Source organism: Delphinapterus leucas, chromosome 11 (assembly GCF_059928025.1).
Source record: "Delphinapterus leucas isolate spDelLeu-1000000601 "Yukka" chromosome 11, BTC_Dleu_Yukka2, whole genome shotgun sequence".
In the NCBI taxonomy this organism is placed as follows: Eukaryota; Metazoa; Chordata; class Mammalia; order Artiodactyla; family Monodontidae; genus Delphinapterus; species Delphinapterus leucas.
The window spans coordinates 74,217,682-74,239,449 of NC_143139.1; positions in this window are offsets into that span (position 1 = coordinate 74,217,682).

The following is a 21,768-nucleotide window of genomic DNA, read 5'->3' on the forward strand; positions in this document are numbered from 1 at the left end:
AAAACGGTTCTCACAGCATCTTAAGAAGTGAATTAGTGCCAACCCAACCAAAATAAACCCAAACTAAAAACCCTTAGTGAAAGGAAAACATAAATAGGCCTTGAGAGAATGGTGTATAGACACCCGCCCCCACCAAGCAGGTCAGCAGCTCTCACAGCAGCACAAGACTCTCAGCCAGGGCTGGTCGGGGTTCGTCTGACCACGGAGCACAACCAGATCTCACGATGGTGGGCCTGGGCGGAAGGCCGACCCCACCTCTCCCCTTGCTCCCCCATCTCCTCCCCCAGTGGAGCTCAGCCCCTGGGGCACCAGCTCCTGGGGACACTGCAGGCAGCAGGCAGGGCCTGGAGCAGTGCCGCATGTGGGCAGAGCAACCCCGGACAGAGCCCTGGCCTGTCCAGAATCAGGGCCCCCCTCTGTGGTCCCCACGGCCTGCTTCAGGCCACCCCCTCAGTGCCTCCCACATGCCCAACTGGCCCAGCAGTCCTTCGGTCCCCAAGGAAGTCCCCAGTCCCACACATCTAGTGCCAGCTGCCCTGCCCTGTACACATGGGTCAGTGTCCTGGGCCAGAGACATGGGGGCTGGGAGGCACCCTGAGCTGTTGGGGCCAGGCCCCTCTGGGGATCCACGGGGGAGCCCACTCCAAAGCAGGAGTGCTCAGGACCCTCACCTGGCACCAACGAGGCCTGCGACCGCTGCTCTGTGTCCAGAACAAGCAACAATACTTTTGGGAACTGTTAAGGCAGCATGATTGAAGTCAGATGCTGTAACTCTTCTGAGGGTTGGGTCTTTTTGTTTACTCCAGGCATCAAAATATCCCCTGTGCTGCCACACAAAAAAATAAATAGATAGCTATAAATATAGGTGGGGATACTGATATAAACACATTAGGACAACCATCTAAACGAGAAGATGGGAAACTGCTTTTTTGTAATCATAACCAAATAAGAGTCTGAAAGCTGTCCGAATGCACATCTCTCAAACTTACAGTTAAAACTGCTCATTATACTCCATTATTTCAGGTTATAATGCAAAGCAACTGCTTGGACACCTGGAACAAGGCTGCTTTAAGTAATCTTCAGATCCTAGAATCTATCAGGATTACTTTTCTCTGTGTGTTGACTCCCCTGGTGCTCTTACCATCAAGATTACCTGGAAACAAGACTAGACCAATGCATTGAAGCTCTCAGTGTAAACCAATTAAACCTGTTTAATAATAGTTCTTGGGCTTCCCTGGTGGCGCAGTGGTTGAGAATCCGCCTGCCGATGCAGGAGACACGGGTTCGTGCCCCGGTCCGGGAAGATCCTACGTGCCACAGAGCGGCTGGGTCCGTGAGCCATGGCCGCTGGGCCTGTGCGTCCGGAGCCTGTGCTCCGCAACGGGAGAGGCCACGACAGTGAGAGGCCCGCGTAACGCAAAAAAAAAAATAATAATAATAGTTCTTGCCCTTTAAAAACCTACATAACTTGTAGTGGTACATCAAGACTTGCATAATCTCTCAAAGTCTTGCAACAAAGTTTAAGCATTTCTTAAAAAAACAATAATTATATTACATTGTGTCTGTGCCTGAAACCAGTGTAAATTTTTCAGATAAAAAATTACAAATGAACAACTCTTTAGATAAAACTGTCTCTGCATTTTGGAGTGCTGGGAATTAAGTTTTTTTTTTTTTTTTTTTTTTTGCGTTATGCGGGCCTCTCACTGTTGTGGCCTCTCCTGTTGCGGAGCACAGGCTCCGGACGCGCAAGCCCAGCGGCCATGGCTCACGGGCCCAGCCGCTCCGTGGCATGTGGGATCCTCCCAGACCGGGGCACGAACCCGTGTCCCCTGCAACGGCAGGCGGACTCTCAACCACTGCGCCACCAGGGAAGCCCGGGAATTAAGATTTTAAAAGATAGCAACATGATGTTAGTAAACAATATACACAATAAATATTGATAAGTAGTATTGTTTGATTGGGGACTAACTGTTGTCATTGGAATTATGGTTTAATTTCCTTTTAGAAATGGAAATGGTAATGGTTAGTAATGAGGTAGCACTGTTACTAGGGGGAGTTTTAAAATTTTACGGAGGACGTTTTTTGGTTATATCAATGATGAATGTGCTAAGGCATTTAGTGAGTGGAAACAATGAATGCTGAGTATCCCACAAATGCACAGAGTTGTCTTATTCAAATTTTAAATATATTCCCAGACAGTCAAGTACAGACATCAGATGGAATCATTTATGTTCTACTCTAGTTATGCATATTATTTTAATATAATTATACTTTTTTATTTCTTAAAATTGTTAAAGCTAGGATATTACATTGACTTTTAAAATTACATTATTGGTAGCTTTGTCATCTATTAATTTCATTTCAGAAAAGTAAAAATATTTGTTATAAAAAGATTTTTTATCTGATAGACTGAGATTTACAGGATAAGCCATGAAGAAAGCGTAAATGTTAGGGTAGAAAAGCATAAGACCGAATCTTGGAAACTTCTAAACTAGAAAATGTCCAAAGAAATGTTATGATGGCAACTTATGAGGGATAAAAGTTGTTGATATCATGTTATAGCGCCCAGGCTTGGTTTAATAGCTTGACCTTCTCAGCTCTCTTAGTGACCCACAGAGGCAAATGTTGATATCAGTGATATTTTCAATAGTTTCTAGGAGTACATTTTCAAACTGTTCAGAGAAAAGATTTTTTTCAATATTTGTCCATGCCAACTTTTTATTGTGTGTTAGTGGTGGTGGTGGCTTCATGTTCACTTTAACCCCTCTTGAGAATTACTCATAACATTTCCAAATGCAACTCTCCAAAGTTAGAGCAACATCTAAGAAATCAATCCAGAAGTCCTTGTATTAACAGCTCAAACTTTGAGGTATTTACATTCCTTTGTATTTTAGCCCATCTGGACTATATGACTGAAGTCTTGCCCGAAAATGTGACCTTTTGAATAAGCTTCAAATACTCAGTGGGCCTGTTGGAACAAATGCTCATGGGCATCAAAGAACACTCTTTTTAGGCAACGATCAGGATGAAGCCATATGTAACCATCCCGTGTGGGATTCTGTCCATCCTCTAAATAATTCAATTACCTGAGTAATCATAAAGCTTAAAATATGCTTACCTTTGTGTCTCTTTCGCTTATTAAACAAACATTCACATCTAGCGATATATTACAGAATTATCTTCAAAGAACATCATTTCTTTTTTTCTCTGAAGCCAAAAAATTATTAATGCAGATAAGACATAACTCAAGAGAAAGCATCTCATTAATTAAAATCCTAAATTGAACAACATAATAGGATTGTTTCTAAATAGTAGCTTAATAGTAATTTTTATATAAACAGAAATATACATGAATATATGAAGTATCCAATAACTTGTTGCTTGAGTGAATGAGTGCAGTAATTAATCAACGAATATATCTATGGAGTATTTGTACGTACTAGTTAAAACTCCATTTTGGAGATATGAGTTAAGCTAAAACATAAAGAACATTCCAAATATTTTTTATTATAGAATGATCATAAAAAGATCCTAGTTAATCATATTAATGTAAATAATTACAAAATTATAAAATTTAAATATACTTGGTGCTTTCTATGTGTCCCTGGTACTATTATTGAGATTTCATATCCATATTAAATCAGTTCATCCTCACAACAACTCTAGATGTATTGTACATCATTTTACAAACTAAGAATCTTATTAAGTGATTTGCCCTGGGATGCGGATAACTTTGGAATTCATTAAAATAAAGAGTCTATTAACTGAACTAATGAGTAAAAAGATCAGGTGTATTGATGAAAATTCACAATTATAGACTTGTGATAGTTAAGACTTTTGCATTAAGTACTGGAAACATAAATTAAGCAAAAAAAAGAAGAAAAGGCAGTGAGGCTCCTTGACTTTTTTGTAGATCCCAAGGGTGATGTCCAAACATGTTGGAAGGACCAGAATCTGTCAGGAGTATAGCAGAATTTTTTTCTGTTCCTCATATTTGCCTCTCTGCTTAACTGCGGCATTTTTCTTTCTCTCTCTGATATCCAGTACACATGACCATCCATGCCTTTCAAACTAATGTGTTTAATTTCCAGCCACAAGGGAAAATTAAAATTCAGTTCAGATTTCAGATTCCTGGAGGAGGACCTTTAACTGTCCAGAGTGAGTCAAATGATAATTCCTGTTCCAATCGACAGTGTGCAGCTATGTAATTCTGTCCACCTTCTATCCTCAGCCATTTATTTACTACATGGTGCGAGCCATGCAGAACCAAGATGGTTGCTGGGAGCTATGCCTGTGACCATGTAGAGTGATAGCTTCTCCAATTTCAGATAAATACCTTAATAGGCATCTATTTAAAGAGTGAGGCATTCAGATGTCAAATATTCAAGAGAGAGTCTTGCTAGTTGCTCTAGACAGGTCTCCTAGGCTGGTCTACAGTGTTGTGGCATCATGCAGGTGTATCTGGGTCAGATTGTCAGGTTTTCTGAAGAGAAACTACACTCGATCAACTTATCTATATATAGTATTTCAGATCCTAGGGAATTAACGTTAAACTAACTCATAGGAGACAGCTTTAAAAGAATTTTAGCCCCAGTTTAATACAGTGAAAAATAGGCCTGAGTCAAGAATCATGACTGATCCTGGATGTAAGACCTCTCAGGAGACTAAGTTACAGATTAGCTGCTTGTTAAAAACTGGCACAATCACATCAGATAATCATTGGCAGGTGAATTGTCCTTTCTCTAAGGAAAGAACACTTCTATCTAAATAAGTAGGGCACACCTCTAGGATAAGGGAGCAGTTTCCACTAGTTAGTATAAGATAAACACTAAAATTTCTTGTGTTTCTCCCTTTTGTATGCAGTCTGCCTTCTCAGAATAGCAGTTGCTTTAGTTATATTCCAGACCTAAGGATGCCATTGTGATCCTATTGGAGTATTTCCTAGTCTTGTTCAATAAAATATTTGTGAACATCTCTCAACGTATATAGTTTTTCAGGGGGATCTTCTTTATTCTGATTTTTACCAGTTTTACATCAGAAAGTGACCTTTTATGTGTGTGTATGTGTGTGTGCATGTGATATATGAAATACAGCTTGATTACTATCATGAACATTCTGTAAACAAAGAACCTAAATAAGAAGTGTAGTTAAGAGTCAGGAAGTGGATGGGATCAGAACCAAAGTGCAAATATAAAAATAAGTGAAAATGGCCAAGGATGTGTGCCACAAATACTACTAGTGTAAGAGTAGCCATCTAATGTGCAAACTAGTGTGTCTGGAGATGTCAGGCTGGATCAAAATACAAGATCAAGATATACCTAGGTGAATACAGCATAGTGTGGGAAGGCCAAGAACCAATGGATTGGAATTATGGGGAAGCATTCATATACAACCTACCAAAATAGTTGCATTTGGTTGTACAAGTGGTATACTGCTGGGGGGCACTTCACATGTTAGTAGTAATATATTTGTATAATTATTACTAATTTATGGCAGATAATAAGAACATATCTTGAAGAAGGGGTGCCTTTTTAAAATTCACATGAAGCTTTTATATAGGCTAAAGTGGTGTCAGCTATCGTATTTGTACAGATAGAATGCAAATGAGACTAAAGGTTATAAAGGAAACCTAGTTATCTTAACTTCAGATCAATGCTAACTATACTTCTCAAGAGTAGACAACACATTACGTGCTAGTCATGAAATCAGACATTTCATCTCTGTCCACTATCAATGCAGACAACCACGTTATCCACCTAGCTGTAGTAACCAGCACTCGGTAGCTTATGATTTTGGTTAAGTAGATTCTGAACCTGTGATCACAATAGCTGAAATTTCTATTCTCATAGTTTAAAAATGTTCCTGTTTCAGAATTTTATTCAAATTTCTAAAGAAATCCTTCACATTTCTTTCAGCCTCTCCGTTTCCTTGAGGTATACTGTGAGTTTTTAGAATTTTGAATTTTCTTAAAATATGTGATTTGTGTGGTAGAGAGACACCAAAGAGAGAAAGAGATCACAAGAGAGCAAGCTTTAGTAATGGGGCTCGAGATGTTGAGCAAATGAGGCACAGAATGCTTCCATTCGCAGTGCTTTGACAGCATCGTTCCTATCACCCCTACTGTGGGATTGACTAACCAATGGTTTATTTTATAATTCGAAAGTCAAACTAAGGGTGAAAGAAAACTCCTTCTGTCTTGCCAATAATTCCACGCTTGGAGATGCATATATTCCCACGGGAGGCATGCAGCAGGTGTGAGAGCGTGAAGCTATTGCTGTTGGCTGTTGATTACTCTCTGTGTAATTTGAAAAGGTTTCTATTCCCACAGCTTTATGTAATATATCAACAGTAATACATTCATAATCATTAATCCAGCCTACTGGAGGTTTGGCCACTGTGACAGATGTCTGCTCAATTTCATATTGCGGGTTCTCACTTATTTCCCCCTCCCCCTGGAAAATCTTTTATATAAAAATCTAACATTAATGTATCTGATATGGTGCTTCCATCCAATAGTGACATTAGTTATCAACCTATAACTTCAAATGAATAGTTAATTAATGATAAGCCAAACACACCAGTACTAATTTAGCACACTTTGTCTGCACTACAGTTTATGGCAAAGATTACTAGATAATAAACAAACTCTGAGGTATACTTTTGTTTTTAATAATTGGAATAATCCACTCTTTTGGTTATACACTTAAAAGCTCTATTTTGTCTTAGAGTCTTAAAGACTTTGTCTTACTTTTTTGTGTGTCTTAGACTTGTGTCTTAGAGATATTCCATCATTGGATGAGAAATGTGGAGTAATCCTCAAACATCTCCACCAGGGTCAACAGTAATCCCAAGGCAAAAAATGTTGCCTGTACCACCTAAATTGACAACTCTTTGCAAGGGAAATTCCATGCATACTGAACACACTCTGTACTTTTATCTGTTATCTGGCGGACTTCTGGTAAATGTATAAGAAAGGAACAACTCTATTTCCCTCTATTGTTTAGTTTCTTAAGAAACTCTTGAGTTTAAGGCATACATATATTTACTGTAAATATTCATAACAGTAATTGGGCTTAAAGAAATACCTTCAGGGTTCTGATGTTACTTCTATCATTGTAATCCTTTAGCTTTGAATAAAATTGTTGTTGCTATTGTTTTTAAGATTTGCCACTTGATTTGAGTTGTTTTATCCAGTGGGTGCCTCTGTTTTCATTTTCCTTGTATTTTTAATACATTGTACTAATTCCTTCTTTTAAATAATTTTCAGAGTCTTAGAAGCAGGCATGGGTGATAATAATGAGTAATATACAAGAGCAGGAGGGAGGGAAGAAGAGAGAGAGAGAGAGAGAGAGAGAGAGAGAGAAAGCAGTAGCTCTCCACAGAAAGCAAGTAGGTCCTGTGCATACAAAGTTTTTTTTGGTCTTTTTAGTATATCATCAGATCACCCAGGAAGCACAGGTTAAAGCTTTAAAAAAAAATCTGTCTACTTCAGTTGTATTAGAATGCTTTTAGAAGAGCTTACAACAGTTCTTCTCCATTTGCATGTTTTCTTATTGCTCTGACAGTAAGTGGGAGGCAAGCTGGAAAGAACTGTGAAAAATATATGCTTGGTATGGATGAATCTGAGATTTCCATATGGAATTCCATTTTCTAGCATCTGAGATCAATTTCTTATAATGACATTGAATAAACACCTGTTAACGTACCGCTTGTAAACCCTAAAGCTGCCTATTCTACAAAGTATATCTTCAATTGACTCTCATTTATCCTTTACCCCATTAAGGAGTGTATTTAGTTGTATTAGTTAATTTATTGAATGATGCTAAGAAATATACCTAAATATTAAGATTGCTTTTTATATGCATCAAAGGTCCTGGGTCTAATTGGAGAACCAGTGACACTTTTCAATTAGAAGAATAGAAATATCTGGAGGATAGAGGGGACACAGAAAAGCATTTTCCATCAGTAGATCAAAGGTCATTTGCCCAGTGGTTAAGGCCATGGACTCTGGCAATAAGACTACCTGATTGCACATACCAGCTCTTTCGTTTAAATCCCATGTGACCTTGGGTGATATACTTAATACTTCTATACCTTGGTTTCCTCATCTGTAAAATGGGTATAATAATAGTACCTAGCATTACTGCAAGGGTTTAGTGCACAGTTCTTGAACGGTAAGTACTAAGGAGCATTAGCTACTATATAGGATAAGTATACAGAGCATTTTAAAAAGTCAGACTTAATCTATTAGGGGCTTGGATTAACTCCACTTTCTCAGAGCTGGTGGGAGGGGTTTTCATTTGAAACAATGCTCCAACAATAAAACCATGGGAAAAATGGAACACAGCCAGAGCTCCATCACTGAAAGCTCCATCACTTTCCATTACTGAAGGGCTTCAGTGAAGCCTTTGTCATGGATAATGAAGAGATCCATGACCAGGGAACCCTTCTAATTGGAAGATTTGATGGTTTTCCCCCAGGTTTTGAGACTGCTGAAGGGGGAAGTCAGAGGACTCCTAGAATAAATTGGCATATGGGGGAATTATTTGATAGCAAATCTTAAAGAAAAACTCCAGTTGTTATGTTCATTTTTCCACTGGGAATCCTAGCTAAACAGAAAGCATTGGCTCTGTGACAGCAGGCTTACAAATCTGTCTGGTACGATTTTGAGTTCTACAATATTTGTTAAAATCCAGCCATTTTGCCCCCCAATGATGGGAGGGGTGGTCGAATTCTGTCCATTGCCTGAAAGAAATCAATCGTGATCCTCTACATGACCACGCAGGGTCTTTCAGGCCACAGAGAGTCCATCTTTAGTTGTATGCCTGGAGCCCCCAGATCTCCTTCACTTTTTTCTTTTCTGTTTTTTCCTCCAGTGTCCAGATTCCATCCTGTTTCAATACTTTGTGATCAAACTTCCATCCTAAAAAGAGTATATTGCCTCCTTATACTCTTCAGAAGGGATCAGCTGCAAAATAAACAAAACCTCATTGCTAATATTAAGTGCCCCTTCTAGCAATATCCTAATGCTTGCCTCTCTCCGTTGCAACAGTGAGGGCATAAGGAGCATAGGCTAGACAGAAACACATCTCACCACAATTTGACAGAGACACAGAAGGAGAGCATCTCTAAGATCATGTTCAGTTCCACAATTCTTTACTTTCATCTCTACAAAAAAATGCAGCCTTGTTTCTGCTAAAGGCAGGAACCTCTATAATCAGACACAATTTGCCCAGCAATCAGTTGGTAATAAGGGATCAGTGTTCCAGTCAATTTTAAGGAGACTTTTGGATGATCTAAGAGTCTAGATTATAAAAGAGTTGTGGTAACGAGAAGAGCAGAGAGGGGGAAAGGAAAAGAATTAATAAAAGGAAAGGGAAACTGAAATAAAATCTATGCCCTGAATAAACATAGCCTATTCAAAGTGCAGAGAACTAAGGTTGTTTTTTTGTTTTTTTTTTTGCGGTACGCAGGCCTCTCACTGTTGTGGCCTCTCCCGTTGCGGAGCACAGGCTCCGGACGCGCAGGCTCAGCGGCCACGGCTCACGGGCCCAGCCGCTCCGCGGCATGTGGGATATTCCTGGACCGGGGCACGAACCCGTGTCCCCTGCATCGGCAGAAGGACTTTCAACCTCTGCGCCACCAGGGAGGCCCTAACCTTGCTATTTTTTAAGGTAATTTCTATGTTTCACATGACTTAGGTATACTATTTGACACTATTCCTTTTTCTCTAAATTGTATTTCAGTGATATTTTTAAAGAGGGAAGAAGAACTTTATTTTTTCCATTTAGATTAAATAATTCAGTGTAATGCCTCAAAAAGTGAAATGTAATCTCACATGACCTCTAGGGTCTTTTTGATCTCTACTCTTCAAGATGCTAGGAGTCTATGAAATGCTAAACACGCAACCCAAATCTGCCATGACCAAGTCAATTTCAGATTTCCATTGTTACCAGGCTTGTGGGCTCGATGGATATGAGCTTCGTAGAGTGGTTTATAATTTATCTGGTTGTCTTTCTATGCTTAATCCATCTGTGGGAGTGACAGCTTGACATAATCACTAGCTTCAAATAAGTAATTCCATTTACTATCAGTTTTTAATTTTATTTCCTCATTCCTTTATTGATGCAGTAAAATGCTGGTTAATCTGCAGAGCCCAGGCCAGCCCACTGTTGTCAGTATTAATTTCACACTACTGCATCTTCGTGTTTGGTCCTATACAGTAATTAAAGGAAATCATTATAAAGTTGAAATTAAGCTGGATGTATAATCCTTGGTTTAGTTTGCATGAGACCAATAGATGATTCATAGCAATCTTTATTATTTTCTTCACATAGCCAATGTTTTCCTTCTCTAGTAAAATATTTAGTCACATGTATTTCTTTGTTAAAGTCTCTTTTATTCTATAATGTGCAACCTCCCCTGCAAAAAACCTATCCTTTAGGAAGATGGGAGTTATTCTTTTAACTCTGGTAAAATTTAAATTTGCTAAGAGCAGTGGTTCTCAAAGTGTGGTACCCAGAGGAGCAGCATTTTAATGACATGGACTCTTAGGTGCTATAAAAAATTACCATAGACTGGATGGCTCATAAACAACAGAAATTTATTTCTCACAGTTCTGGTGACTGGAAGACCAAGATCAGGGTATCAGCATGGTCAGGTGACGGTCTTCCTCCACATAGAGACTAACAACCTCTCTTCTCCTTGTATCCTCAACATGGTAGAAAGAGGGTGAGAGAGCTCTCAAGGGTCTCTTTCATAAAGACACTAATCTCATTCATGAGGGTGCACCCTCATGAACTAATTACCTCCCAAAGGTCCCACATCCTAATATCATCACATTAGGGGTTAGAATTTCAACATATGGATTTTAGGGGGACACAAACATTCAGTCCATAGCACAGGCAGTCTTGCTAAAATACAGATTCCACCAAATCAGAAATTCTGGGGGATGGGGCCCAGCAACATGTGTCTTAATAAGCCTTCTAAGTAATTCTAATGTATGCCAAAGTTGGAGAACCACTGATTTAGTTTTCAAAGCATTTCACACACTACATCTACTTTGCTCCTCATGACAGCCTGCACAGTGGCTTCACTAACCCCATTTTATAAATGAAGAAAGGGAGGCTCAGAAAATCTCAAGGATTTGCTTAAATTCACAGAACTGATAAATTGTAGAGCCAGGATTTAAATCTGAAATTTCACAATACTCTTTCCACCGCATTCATGGATTTCAAATAGATCTCAAAGGAAATATGCAGATGCCCAATGTATAAATTAGGTAAAAATCAATTATTGATTATTTTATATTTATTTTTATATGAAAATTATTTTATATTTATTCTTATGTGGGAGTATAACTTCCATAAAATCACAATCATTTACTCCACCCCCTACTCCCTCATGTACACACACACATCGCCTTTTCTCAACAGCCGTCCGTTAGTGAATTCTTCAAATCATAATACACAGACTCCACTTTAAATTCTGTCCAGACTGGGACCTTCAATGTCATGCTGAAGAATTTAAGCTTTGCCTACAAATCAGTGAGTCTGCCCTTCTGGGCCACGGATGGATACTTTGTTATGGAGGGTGGGCTGGAATTTTGCAAGAGATCCACCAATCTAGAAGCACAGCAAGCAGTGAGTTTAAATCGAATGAATATTAATATCTCATTCAAATAAGTAATACAAATCTTCAAATATCTGTAACTAATAAAATACCTATATATCTAACAGAACACTAAATTCCAAGTAATTTTATGTCATCATGGATTTTCTCAAGTGACAGATACCAAAAGTTCAACTACTAGAACATAGGCATTTCCAGAATTTATGGATGTTAAGAAGGAAATTCAGACTCAAAGTTTGATAAGTCTTGCCATTTATCCAACTTCTTTGTTCTCTATTCCCCATACCTCCTGTTCTCATTCAAATTCAGGGCTTAATTTGCCTTGATGATCAAAGTAACTTGGGTGACCATACAATTAGTCATTCAAACTAGGATATTTTTGAGACTGAGAGAGGGCACTATTAATAATTACACTGGGATAGGTGTTGTAAACCAGGGCAGCCCTAAGCAAAGAGGGGGCTGTGGTGGTCCTAGCAGAAACCACTTCCTTCCCTGACTCTCCTCTCTCTTTCTACCCAACATACATACGGTTTTCATGGCTAATACATAACCCTGGTCATGTCACTTGTCTCCTCATTCCCGGACACAATAAAATTAGGCTTCTTTATGCTGACATTTCAAATCCTGCAGGATTTCAGGATTTTTATTTCAACCATTTTCTCCAGTCAAGACCAGCTACATAATTTTTTTGGAAGTTTGTTCCTCTTAATCTCCCTCACCTATTTCTCTCCTCCCCTGACACCCCCTCCCCTCTGGCAACTGCCTGTTTGTTCTGTGTCTATGACTCTCTTTCTATTGAGTTATGTTTGTTCATTTGTTTTTTAGATTCCACACATAAGTGAAATCATACAGTATTTGTGTTTCTCTTTCTGACATATTTCACTTAGCATAATACCTTCTAGGTCCACCCATATTGTTGCAAATGGCAAGATTTCATACTTTATATATTTATATATAAATATACACACACCTATATATTTATGTGTGTGTATATATATATGTATGTATTTATGTATTATGTATCATCTTCTTTATTGATGGGCACTTAGGTTGCTTCCATATCTTGGCTATTGTAAATAGTGCTGCAGTGAACATAGGGGTGCATGTATCTTTTCGAATTAGTGTTTTCTTTTTTTTAAATAAATACCCAGGAGTGAAATTACTGGACTTATGGTAGTTCTATTTTTATTTTTTGAGGAGTCTCCATACTGTTTTCCATAGTAGCTGCACCAATTTACAATCCCACCACCAGTGTTTGAAGGTTCCCCTTTTTCTACATCCTTGCCAACACTAGTTATTTCTTGTCTTTTGGGTAATAGCCATTCTGACAGGTGTGAGGTGATAGCTCATTGTGGTTTTGATTTGTATTTCCCTGATGATTAGTGATGTTGAACATCTTTTCTTGTGCCTATTAGCCATCTGTATGTCTTCTTTGGAAAAAATGTCTATTCAGATCCTCTGCCCATTTTTTAATCAGGTCGTTTTTTTTTGTTTTTTGGGGGGTTTTTTAGATGTTGAGTTGAATGAGTTCTTGGTACATTTTGGATATTAACCCTTTATCAGAGATACCATTTGCAAATATCTTCTCTTATTCAGTAGGGAGCTACATAATTTTTGAGGCCCAATGCACAATGAAAATGTAGGGTCCCTTGTTCAAAATTTGTTAAGAATATCAAGATGGCAACAACAGAGCAATAAACCAAGTGTGGAGCCCCGTAGAACTACACAAGTCACACAGCCATGGAAACTGGCTGAGCCGCCAATAAAACCAGACTATCTACTAGCCTCTTGGACATCTGATGCTTGCCCCTCTTTCCCAGGTCCTCCCCTGAATTCATTATCCCTAATTTCTGTCCTTTGAAACTAGGTGTAAGGCATTCTGTTTTTTCCTCCATAAAGTTTATCTTAATTCTACTAATTTCTTCTTTCTTAAAATCCCCAATTCTCTTTTGTTTGCATATGTCTCTTAGGTCATGTTATATTACTTTAGTCATCTTATTTTACCTTAATCTTCCTCACCATTTAGTTTCCAGTTCAGTTTAGTTACGTAAACATAATAAGAATTTCAAGAATGTTTGCAGAATGTACACATTAGTAATTTTTTAATTCTCTTTCTTTCCAAATATGTAGAATATTATTATTTGCTGACAACAATCCAAACTCCAGCATAAGTTTTCAACATTGCCTAAATATGTATTGATTTATCCTCATTTGGGGGAAATTCTTTAACATATACTTCAACACAACATATTCTATCTAAAATTTCCTTTGTTCTTGTACCTTATGGAGAAGGGAAATGCTGTTCACTAGGCACGTATCGAGTGCCAATTAATAAAATAAGAACATTTACAAAATGCATCTCATTTACTGCTTGCAAAACCCATGTACTAATATGCCCACATTACAAATGAAACTAAGACTCCAGGGGTAAAGTCACCTGCCCCAAATCACACAGCCTGTGACACAGTCAGGATTCAGAACAATATCTGCCTGTCTCCTGTCTGTACCTCACACCATCAACACTACTTTCCTAAGAGCAGCTCATTAATAATAGAAGGTGACAATCTGTCAATTTTACATTCATTTTATTAAAAGGTGACAACAAACCATCAAGGGCAATGATTGTCCACCTGGCTGCATCTTTCCCCTGTTTTTCCGATAAGGAGATGAGCCATCTTCAGGACAGGGTCAGTTCTGAGGCCACTCTAGGAGATTGGGTGGCCTGGCAGGGGGTCCAGAAGCAACCCCACAATCCTCATCTCCTCTCCCTTCTGAATATGACTCAATGAATTACAACTTTATGATGTCCCTAATAATGCTCTGCAGCCTCTAAATATTTGTTGGCTAAAAATGAATAAATGGAGACATTATAAAACTCTTGGATTCCCACAGTTGACTCCAATGAGAAACACACTTCAACTAACAACTCCAGATGGAAATAAACACTGAGGATGCCACAAGGGTCCACAGAGCCCCTCCACCACCCAAGACCAGCCTCCCTTAGACAAGGACATTTTCTTTGCAGAGCTTCAAATCTTGATTACAACATATCCTTAGTTGTTGGGTCCTTGGTGATGTTAAAGATTTTGCCTTTGAACCATAGTTCATAATCCTGATTCGCCTAATAGCTGTGCTGTCCCCAGAATTGCCCTCAGAATCAACAAATTACCATTTGCATTTAACGATTAGGAAATAGCTGCTGCTCAAGAGAGGAAAAAAAAATCATAGCTGTGAGAAGCTCACTTTAGGGCAATTACTCTGGATGGAAGTAAGGGTCTGAGGTCCCTAGGAAATGGGAAGAGTTCGGAACAATCAGAGGAAAGGTTATACTTAACTGACTAATTAGAAACCTCAGTCTCTAAAATGAGGAGGCCCTTGCAAGCTAAACAGTGCTCCTGGGGTGAATAGGGCTTTTAATGCATACTTCAGAAACTTGCCCCCTTCACCCCCTTTCTCTTCAGGGAGAAAGGAGTTATCTTGGAGCTTATCACTTCATTTCTAAGGCAGATCACAGAGACAGCAGAAGAATCAGTGAAACTATTTTTTCTCTAATTTTGACACTGATCCATTCTTTAAGTTTCAGCTCCAGAGTCAAATTTCTCTGTAATTTCCCTCAATTCCCAAAGAAAAGGATACAAAGATTATCCTTTTAGGAAAGATTATGGATTTTGGATTCAGTTCAAATGTTGACTCTTTGATCTACTTGCTGGTAACCTTGGACACATGACTTAAGCTCTTTGAGCCTCAGATAGCTCTGATGATGATCCTTACACAACAAATAAGATTTGTATGTGATGGTACTGGATTAATAAATGTTAGCTCCCTTCCCCTCGCAGCATCCCCACTGAAACCAGTACTGCTATTAACACATTTCAGACCTTGCTTTATAGTAGGATTTGAATATACATGACTTGCTTCTCTTCCATGATGCAAACTGCTTTTCAAGAAGGGGTGATGTGTATCCTTATAGGCTCAGCATACCTTCTGCAGCATGTGTTCAGTGCATGCTCTTTGCAGGGAATTAAAATATTTTATTCATGGAAAAGGAATGAACTTTGCTTCAAAAGGCAAAGTAGATAATCATTAGTATAGATATTTCTCCAACGAAGACATACGAATGGCCACTTTTTTTTTTTTTTTTTTTTTTTTTTTTGCGGTACGCGGGCCTCTTACTGCTGTGGCCTCTCCCGCCACGGAGGACAGGCTCCGGATGCGCAGGCTCAGCGGCCATGGCTCACGGGCCCAGCCGCTCTGTGGCACGTGGGATCCTCCCGGACCGGGGCACAAACCCGTGTCCCCTGCATCGGCAGGCGGACTCTCAACCACTGTGCCACCAGGGAAGCCCCGCCACTTTTTATAGTTTGTATAAAAAGACAGTCAGCATCACTAATTATCAGGGAAATGCAAATCAAAACCACAGTGAAATCACCTCACACCTGTTAGGATGGCTATTATTTTCTTTTAAAGAAAAGGAAGAAAATAACAAGTGTTGGCAAGTATATAGAAAAGTTGGAACCCTTGTGCACTGTTGGTGGGAATGTAAAATGGTGCAGCCACTATGGAAAACAGTATGGAGTTTCCTTAAAAATTAAAAATAGAACCACTATATGATCTGGGTATTCATCCAAAAGAATTGGAAACAAGATCTCCAAAAGATATTTGCATTCCAGTGTTCATTGCAGCATTCTTTATAATAGCCAAGATTGGAGACAATCTAAATGTCTGTTGACAGATGAATGGATAAAGAAAATGTAGCATATACATACAATGGAATATTACTCAGCCTTAAAAAAAAAGGAAATCCTGTCATATGCTGCAACATGATGAACCTTGAGGATATTATAAATGAAATAAGCCACTCACATCAGGACAAATACAACATGATTCCGTTTATTTGGTATATCTAAAGTAATCAAACTCATAGAAGCAGAAAGTAGATTGATGATTGCCAGGGGCCGGGGAGCAGAAAATAGGGAGTTGCTCCTCAACTATATAGAGTTTCAGTCATGGGAGATGACAAACTTCTAGAGATCTGCTGTACAATGATGTATGTATAGTTAACACTACTGCACTGTACACTTAAAAAATTGTTAACAAGGTAGATTTCATGTTATGTGTTTTTTACCACAATAAAAAAAAATAATCTGTTGCTAGTCCTGATTACTTGTACATCTTCTTACATTTAGTACTTTCTTTAAAAAATCTTGAAGGAATAGAAATATTTTTAGTGCCTTACTACTTTAGTACCCTAGGATTAAAGAAAATCAAAATGTATTCTTCTCTGACCAACACTCGCTTTTAAACAGTGGTCTTTGACCTGAGTGTCACAACAGTTCAACCAGGAGGGGCGCCAAAAGTAAAAACATATGTGGTTGAATGGTTAAGAGCTCAAGCTAAGGAGACAAATCCCAGTCTCATGTCTTACTGGCTTTGTCTTTTGAGGGAATTACCTGGGCTTTGGGTGCTTCATCTACTCAGATGTAATACGAAAATAATAATAATGCTTCTCTTGCAGCATTATTATAATAATTAAATGAGATAATACATCTAAAGCACCCAACTCAATCAATATAACTATTACTTTTAATTTGTACTCACAATAGATAAACAACTCAGGTTGCAAATGATTATGTGTGTATGTGCATATGCATGTATTGGGTTGGCCAAAAAGTTTCTTTGGGTTTTTCCATAAGATGTTACAGAAAAAACCGAACGAACTTTTTGGCCAACCCAATAATTGGCTTGTTTTATACAGGTTAACCCTACGAAAGCATGACCTTCAACATTTCTGTTATGCTTCAAATAACTATTTCATGATATATTTATTTTGTCATTCAAATTTTTCTCAAAGTGGGTCACTTTAATCATTTCATCTACAAACTACAGACTTGTTTATGACAGATTATGTGTGTTTTTTCTCTTCTTACCCCCTCTCCTCACCTCCACCCCAATATCTAGCAGAGTAGATTGTCTACTGTAGGCTCAGTAACATTTTTAAAAATGAATTAATGAACATTTTAAAATTTAATTTTAGAAAAACATACTGCAAATACAACATTAGAAGAGAATAGAACTTGCTCACTTCTTCTCCAAGCACTTTATATTCAGAATGCTTTAACTGGAATATTTATGTAAACATTTGCCTTCAAATGCAGAATACTTTAACTGGAATATTTATGTAAACATTTGCTACTGATGGGAGAGTTTATTTTATAGAACTATACAGTCAGGAGGATTATAAGGGGCCTAAACAGTTCATTTATTATGATTTCTAGGTTTATAAAATAGAAAATTAAAACCTGTATTGACCTAGAGGCTTGACTATCGAGGGCCCAAGCTATGGTCTTCTGGTTTCTACAACCCAGCTGCATTGAATCAAGATCCCTGGCTTCACTACAGCTGAAACCATAGCTGATAAACAGCCTTCAGTGGACTTCAGAGTATTTCTGTCTATGGGAAAGAAATACACAAGTATTCATTCCATTGTACCCTCTGAAAGTCTTTCCCGTCCTCTCCTCTCAAAATTACACACACACACACACACACACACACACACACACACACTTTTAAAACACTCAGCCAAGAAACACATGCAAAGTCCATCTGACCACCAGGGGGCCACCACGAGAATGGACAAGCCTATAAGAGACTCCTGTCTTAAGATGCTCCCCTTGTTCTATCAATGTAAAACAGTTGTGTGAATTACTAAAACATGAAAAATATTCCCTTCCAGAAACTGCAATCTTTGTTCAAAGGACAATGCTTTAGCTGCATAAAATCACTCTGTCGGTAAAATACAGTGTAGCCCAAGATTTAGATTCAATACATTTTCATTCACTAACTGAATTCAAATAGTTATTTCCCTTCAGTAGTGACAGGATATTTTATAATTTAAAAAAATTATTATTAATTTTTGATGAGATAAGTGGCATTGTGGTTAGTTTTCTTTTTAAGTCCTTGGCCTTCAAAAATACATTTTAACTATTTATTTCAAGAAGAGAGAAGAAGTATATGGGAAAATAGATTAAAGAAACATGGCCATGTGCATTATATAATGATCCAAACTATTTTATATACTATATGTATATTTATGTGATATAGCTTTATATTTAAATGGCATAAGTAGATAGATGATAGAGATGAAAATCTTATGATAAACCTCAACTGTAAATAATAGCTAGATTTGTAGGACATGATCACAGATTTCTGTATCTTCTTTGAGTTCTTTTTGCCTTTTACATAACAAATATGTATGAGTAATAAAGCCAGAACACTATATACACAAAGTGTTCAAAAATTATGCATATTTGAAGGCATTAAAAATTATGTAAATATTAATATATGTTTACATAGCTGCATGATTTCTCTCTGGTACGTTAGAGAATGTGGTCATGTCAAACCATTGCTGGAATTTAATGATGGGTTAGATGTTTTATATGCAAACTACAGGCAAATTCCTTCTTTCCTCCAAGTGTATTTATGTCTTAAGGACTTCTTAGAATAGTGCTTCTAACCAAGGAAGATCCCTCCCACCCAGAGATATTTGGCCATGTTTAGCAACATATTTATAAAACTGTGAAGAAATGAAAGAGATTATCATACAGGAGAGCAATTTCCTTTAGGAAGAAGGAAGAGTATTATGACTGAGACAGGATAACTGAAGGATCTCTTGGGTAACTATCCAAAGTCTGTTTCTTTTTTTTTTTTTTTTGCGGTACGTGGGCCTCTCACTGTTGTGGCCTCTCCCGTTGCGGAGCACAGGCTCCGGACGCGCAGGCTCAGCAGCCATGGCTCATGGGCCTAGCCGCTCCGCGGCATGTGGGATCTTCCCGGACCAGGGCACGAACCCGTGTCCCCTGCATCGGCAGGCGGACTCTCAACCACTGCACCACCAGGGAAGCCCCAAAGTCTGTTTCTTAATCTGAGTTAGATGCATCATAATAATCCATTAAGCTCTCCACCTGTTTTATGCAGTTTCCTATTTTATAATAAATTATTTTTTAAATGTTATAATAAATATTCTGTTAAAAGTTTTATTCTGTAATAAAAAATCATTTTATAAAAGCAAACCAGTCATTGTCCAACATTTGCTTGGATATCTCAGGTGATCTCACACACAGAATTGAGGGAATGACATACAAAAGTTGTATGCAGTGCCCATGGTACTATAGAGTAGACATCTCCCATCCAGGTGACAGCATGCAAGCAGAGTTTGAGTTGAATGTTCTTAAATCTTACTTTCAATACACATCCTTTGCCTCACATTTACAGTCTCTTAACGATTTTAACTGACACAAACTGGAAAAAAGTGACTTTCTAATATAAAAGGTAGGTGTTCCCATAATTGTAGTGCTTAATCACTATTTCTGTGACAGTTTACTACCATTGGAAACTCATATTTCCAATCTGTCACGTGTAATGCAATAATATTGAATCCATTTAACTCTTACAAATTTTATTAATTGTTTCAATCATTGTATTAAAAATATTTTGTATACATAAGGTATTACAACTTTGAACAATAAGGTGAAAATATGCAAGAAAAATATGCTCCATGTGGCAATAGAAAAAATGTGTTAGGGGCTTCCCTGGTGATGCAGTGGTTGAGAGTCCGCCTGCCGATGCAGGGGACACGGGTTTGTGCCCCGGTCCGGGAAGATCCCACATGCTGCAGAGCGGCTAGGCCCGTGAGCCATGGCCACTGAGCCTGCACGTCCGGAGCCTGTGCTCCGCAACGGGAGAGGCCACAACAGTGAGAGGCCCACGTACCGCAAAAAAATAAAAAGTGTTAGAATTTTGCTATCAGGGGTTATTTCCTTCTTTATTATTAAAAATAATGGTGAGACAAATCACCAAGTCCAATAAAATATAACTGGATTGTATACAGATGCACCTTTATATATCCAACAAGGACACTATCAAAAGGGCAATTGTAAATATTTTCATGCAATAAAATAATAAGTAGCTCTCTGATACTGTTATTTGTTCTTATTAACCTTTATGCATTGCCATCTTTGGGCCTTTCATCTTTGCATTTCTGAATCTTACCAAATTTCTCCATCTTCTAGCTCTCCATGGCATTCTTTTATATTTTTCTCTTTTGGAGCTAATCACATTCCACCTTTATTTATTGTCAGGGTCATTTTTCCCTGAATTTTTACCTGCAGGGCCACTAGCATGAGGATTGCAAAGTGATGTGGTAGCTTCAAGTCATAACTTCAAGTTCAGTCCACTAATGGATCACTTATATGTCCACTAATGCAAACATTCCCCCACTAAGAATTTGGACCTCTAATTTGGCAGAACCAACGGTGATGGGAAACACAAATCCAAAGAAGCGTTGGTCATTAAGAATGATGATGAGAGAGACTAATGTTACTTCTTCCCTTTGGTTTCCAGACTCATGTGTTCTTGCTACTGGGTCAACATAGATCAGTCACAGGTTCAGTCTATATCCCACACTCTGCAAGGTGTTGTCCCTAAGCAGCATTTTCTACATCTGTCTTCTCAGCCTCATATTTATTCCATTGTTTATCAAGTCTGATGCATTTTGCTTCCTAAACTTTTCTCACACTTTAACCCAGTACTACTGCCTTATTTCAAGTCCTTATCATCTACTTGAATTTTGCAATGCTTCCTACCTGGTGCTTTTCCTTCTTGTCTCTTATCCATTTTCAATGGTGCCAATCATAATCCAAATGAAATGCCCTCCCTTCCAACTTATTTCTATATCTGCATTTGACATACTTCCAATCCCTATTGACTTGTTACTGCATTATTCATTATCCCACCCACAGCTTCAGCTGGCTCTTCAAACTTGACCACTGGCATTGCTTTCTGCTTACTTTGGATGTATTCTTTTACTGTGTTTCAAAACCTCCCTCTGACTACACCATCTCAAGTTATCCTGGTCTGGTCTACCCTGGATAAGGACCACTAGGTGTGGACTAGAGCACAGTGGACTGTTCTCTTGCCATATGTGCCCTTGCCTGCCAAGAAGAATCTGGACATTTCTTGCCACTGAACTGGTTGTTCCTTTATGCCAGGGATGTTTTATACATGCCATTCCCTCTGTCTAAATGTCCTTCCCTTCTTCCTACTGGCAGGATCACTATTCAAGAATCAGTTCACATATTG